Consider the following 5,567-nt stretch of genomic DNA (forward strand, 5'->3'; position numbering starts at 1 on the left):
AAGTAGATATCATATATATATATATTAAAGTTTTTATTAAAATTAATTTTAAAAACAGTTTTAGCAACTCCCTCCCCTTTTTTCTCTCCACATCGTGAGAATGGGAGAGAAATCGTTTATTCTTCTTCTTCCTCCTCGAAAGGTTTACAGAAACGTTTTGTAAGTTTTGTACGTTCCAAAATTTTCCTTCCAAATTTCCTCCTCTCTACTATCTCAATCTCCCTCTTCCAAAATAGCTAGAACATGCATAAACTCCTGGATTCTCACCCAGAGAATAAGAGGTTTCATTATGGTGGTGTCCTTTTGGTTCGAGGGTTTCTTTCTTAAAGAACCGGTCATCAAAGGTAAGGGTTTCTGAAACCCAGTTTACTTTTCTATAAAATTATTCCAAGCATGCTGTATTTTAATCAAATGCATAATCTTTTCTATATGTTTGCTGTAAAATCATTGTTCTGTAAATTTGGGTTTTTGGGTCCGATCCCCTTTTTCGCTCAAGGATCTTCAATGGTTCCTTCAAAGCATGGTTGAAAAGAACACGAAAAATGCCTAAAAACGAGTGATCGTTTACCTAAAACACAGTTGTATTGATAAATATATGACAAAAACAAAATTATCATTCTCGTAGAAAAGGTGCGGATCACTAACATCATCTACGCAAATCGCTGACATCATGTGTGCGATCGTTGACCTCAGGTGTGCGATTGCTTTGCAGTTTTGTTTTGGTCATATCTCTATCGATACAATTTCGTTTGAGCTAAATGACTACTTGTTTTTATATGGTTTTTCATGTTATCACCAACAATACTTGTAATTTGAACAAAGCATTGACTTTAATACTCAAAAAGTAAAATTTATCTAAGTTTAAACATTGTAAGGTCATTTATGTTCAATATGCTTTTACATTTTGCTCTTCTTAATTTTAAGCATTGTTGGAAAGAACACGAACAAACTTACGGAAATAAGTGGTCATTTAGCTAAAACGAAGTTGTATCAATAAAAATATTATCAAAACAAAATTGAACTGAGTGATTGTGCACCCAAGGTTAGCGATTACATAGATGATGTCAGCAATCGCACACCTTTTTTGCACGAATGATCATTTTGTTTGGTCATATCTTCATCAATACAACTTCGTTTTAGCTACATGACCACTTATTTTTATATGTTTTATCATATTCTTTCTAACCATGTTTATAAATTGAGCAAAAGGTTAAAACATCTTTATTTTTAAATGACTTTACCATGGTTAAACTTAGATCATCTTTGTTATGTGATCTTTTGGTAACATAACAAAAAGCATAGGTAGGAGAAACCCAGAAACTATGGAGAAGTGAGATTCATTTAAAACTGAGGGCAATTCTTGAAAAGGTAAAAAAAAAAACATTTTTTCTTTTAAAAAAAAATCTCAATTACATAGAAGATCTTGGGTTTTGGGTTAGTTTGGGCAATTTTCCAAACATACTCAAGTTGGTATAAGGCTTGTCCTATTGACTTCTGGGGTTAATTAAAAGTTTGATTTCTCAAGCAAACATATCGTCGAAAAAAAATTCATAAAATTCCAAATTTCTCTCATTTACTGTCAATGATTTGATTATGTTCATATAGAATTTATCCACATTGCCAACCAAGAATCAACCCATCTCTCTCATTCCATGGGTTCTTTACTTCCTATTAGATAATATATAATTAAATTTACTTTCGTACATCAACTTAAACTTTTAGGTCAATCTTTGATTTAAGATGTATCAGAGCAGGTGATCTAGAGAAGTTGTGCGTTCAAGCTCTGCAATGTTACTTCCTTCTCAATTAAGATTGATTTCCATTTGTTAGGTCTTTTTCATATATCAAGCTGAAACTCACAAGTTTCATTCATAATCATTCCTAGTTCCCTTATCGGGATTGTTGTACTATCGTTTTTTCATTCTTCGAGACTAGTATATTCATAAATTTAAATTAAAGGATTTCCATTATATATAAAATTGTGTTAAATTTTTGCAAACAAAAATAAAGATGGTCACTTTTTTAAAAAATATATGTTAAGACATTTAACAAAAGCAATAAGAAGAAAAAAAAAAAAAAACCAGAGAGAGAAGATGAACAATGTGAAAGATATAATTCGAACATCATTTATTTGATTGGCCTGGTATTACAAGCACTCATTTATTTGATTAATGTATCACACTGTTAACAAAAACAGTTTATAATTAACAAATAATATTGCAAAGGCAAAAGCGAGAGTCAACACCATTAGGAATGCATTCACAACCCTTTGGTGGGATATTTCCATATTTTGCCATTGCTTCATGGTAGCATTCTGATATTCCAAATGGCCCTGAACATGTCCCTGTTGAAGCAAATTTCACTGGGCATGTTTTTGATTGATCCTCAAAATCTGCCAATTAAATCGAACTTACATGTTATTAATGAGAGAGATTGTTCTAATAGAAACGTAGAGTATCGAACAATGAATTAATGATGTATTTCACTAACGATGTGTTAGCTACATCTACGAACACGAAGAAAGAAGCACATAATATAGAGATGCGTATAGGTAATAGGGTTGAAACATTTATATATAGCACTTTGTGCTTAGTCATTTGCAGTGTCAGATGACAGATTCAAAGCATTTCATCAGAGATTGTGTTATTTAAAAGCTTACCTTGAGAATGAGAATTGGAAACAAGGCAAAGGAGAAGTAAGAGAGGAAGGGAAATGAGCCTGGTGATCTTCTCCATAATAACACACCTTTTTCTGTGCTTTGATGATATTTACTTTTGCTATGATCTTTTCTTTGTGGTTGTGATTATCCAAGCTGTTGATGTTAAATTCGTATATATATTAGTTTCATGAGTTGTTTAAATGGAAACAAATATATGAAAACTTTGAATGACAATATATCGTAATTTTCATATGGGAGATACAGCAAATATGTTTATATTTTTTCATACTGGATCCATATATTTGGGATTTGTTTCCTTTTCTTTCCTTTCTTGTTTAATTTGTCACAATTTGGATAAGATTTATGATTTCTTTTACAACTCCCTGGGATAAAATGCGGTTTTAGTTCTTGAGGTTTAAAGTTGATGTTTATTTTAGTCTCGGAAGTTTTAAAATAGACATTTTACTCTCCTTAATTTGAAAAAATGGTTCTAAATGGTCCCAACATAATTTTAACCTAACGTTATAATTAATTAATTAAATTAAATTTTTCATATTCAATATCTAAATGGTTCTAAATGGCCATTTTTTGGGTTGAACGCTTGGTGTGCTTGTCTGACTCGCTGAGGCATTTGTGCATATTTTGGAATAAGCTTCAGCATTGATTTCCAAACTGGAACAATATAATATAATCTCGATTTTCGTCTAACCTTTTTTTGAAATCTTGCATTCCAGAGATTACAATGTCTTTTATTTAACACCACCGTGATTATGGTTTTCCTTAAAACTTGCCTTTCCGTTTACAACCCCAAAGTAGTGAGTTCGATTTAAGTTTCAAGATTTATGACCGGAGCTTGATTTTAAAGGTTGAAGAAGTTTCTGTTTGGTTTAAATTTGAAACCTTGCACAAGATTAAAGCGGTTTTATTAGGCTTATTAGGCTTTCTCGTGTCCAGGCTAGAGAAGACTGCACATTTGTTGGTTCAAGTCCCAAAATTCTTACTCGTGTAAAAAAGGTAACAAATTGTTGTTGTTTTCATTTACTAAGCTGTTAGTATGAAAAATTATAACACTTTCTTTTTCCATCGTTTTGTAAGCTGCCCACCACCTACATGAAGGAAACCGTGAGGTCCGTAGTGGAAGCGGAATCTATCCCAATTTTTAGTTTTGCACAAAATTAAATTACAAAACAAAAAAATTATGCATTATCAAAATGTTTTATAGAATGCTTATCACAGAAGAAATTAGGAAAGAATTAAAACTTACCCTTGAATCCAAAAGGTCTTCACGAAATCCTAATTTAGAGAATTGCATCAATCCAAGATTGGCCACTATCACAAGTTAATCTACTGTATTTTCCTTAAGGGTGAGAATTATAAGGAAAGTTGTGGGCTTCTCTCACTTTTTAGGAGTGGAAGAGATTTTGAGAGAGAAGAAAAACCTTTTTTCTTCTATATGTTTTCTTAAGAGAAAAAACCACAGAGAATACTTCATTGTCCTCTATCTCGTGAACAAGATGAAGGCCATCGTGAAACTATCTACTTCCTCTCTTAGCCACATGACTGGATCAGAGAAAAATAGTAACTCCCTCCTTAATTGAATTATTTATTAAACTCAAATAATTTAATAAATAAATAAAATAAATATGTATATATATCGATATATATTTAGATATATGATAACCAACTTATCATATATTATATATCAAACTATATGTCATATCGAATATAATACAACCTATACTTTTTATATTGTCTCAAATACAACATATAATTTATAGTTTGAATTTCTCTCAATCAATCATGATATTTAATATAAATCCAATTCATATTAAATTCAATTATATGAATCTCATCCATACAATTAGTATTTGAATCAAATTCAAATATTGAATTCCTCTCAAAATAAATTTTATATTATAATATATCAAATACATTTTATTAATTATATCACATACAATTAATTCCCTCAATTAATTTCAACTATTCAAACTAATCCAAAATTAATTCTCAATAATCTCTATTTAGCTAAAGATGGGACCTTATAGATAGGTGGATTGAAGCTCCAATGGTACTTGAATAATTAATGAAACTCCTTTAATTAAATTATTTGACATCTATTAACTGTCGGTCACTCTACTAAAGACCTAAATTGCATTCTTTGCACTAGATATATTTTTGTATCCATTAGATATAACCAGTCAACAGTTCGATAACCTTTAATAAATTACTCGTAAGTACAGCCAGACAAAAAATATCTTTTTGCCCCTGTAGTTACATCTAACTCCTTCACATTGTTTAAGCTCCAGAATCACCCTTAAAGGGAGCAATTTATCTACTTACCCCAACATTAGGGAATGTGCGAATTTCATCTCGTGTAACTTTGTTCCCAACTCCTCAATCAGATGAATCCCCAAAATAGTAGGCATATTGAGTCGGCGATCTGACCACTCTCACCCATGCAAATTAAAATATTGTCTTCATAGACAGGAGTTCACAACTCACTCTGGATTCAGGTCATGTCACCTATGGTCATTCTGGTGAATGTAAGTCTTTACAATTAACGGCGTTATATAATGAGACTAATCATTTCATGGTCCGATCTTATACAAATTCTTTGTATTGAATACCTCCAATCACATGTCTCTGCATGAATGATCAGGATCAGATCATTTGTAGCACTTTACAACACTTGTAACATCTATAAAGCGGGTCGTATCCGTAGTGTCGCCAGGATAAAATACCCAACCTTATCCATCTACTACATACCATTTAGGTTATCATTTAAACATTATCCACTTGTATATCTCTATATACATGTTTAAATTACATAAAATATCCTAGGATCTTAGTTTATTAGATTAAGTGTATGCTCATAAAATAACAATTGTTGTATTAATAACAATTTGTT

At 31.2% G+C, this 5,567-nt stretch overlaps 1 long non-coding RNA gene across 1 annotated transcript; it reads right to left on the reverse strand.

Annotated features, from left to right (window-relative positions):
• Positions 1-2,135: 2,135 nt before the first annotated feature.
• On the reverse strand, positions 2,136-4,176 carry LOC120080603. Its single transcript, XR_005482570.1, has 3 exons — positions 3,924-4,176; positions 2,660-2,812; positions 2,136-2,392 (listed from the first exon to the last, which is right to left on the reverse strand). It is a non-coding gene; the product is annotated as an uncharacterized LOC120080603 (long non-coding RNA).
• Between the last annotated feature and the right edge of the window lie 1,391 nt (positions 4,177-5,567).

This window comes from Benincasa hispida, chromosome 6 (assembly GCF_009727055.1).
Source record: "Benincasa hispida cultivar B227 chromosome 6, ASM972705v1, whole genome shotgun sequence".
In the NCBI taxonomy this organism is placed as follows: Eukaryota; Viridiplantae; Streptophyta; class Magnoliopsida; order Cucurbitales; family Cucurbitaceae; genus Benincasa; species Benincasa hispida.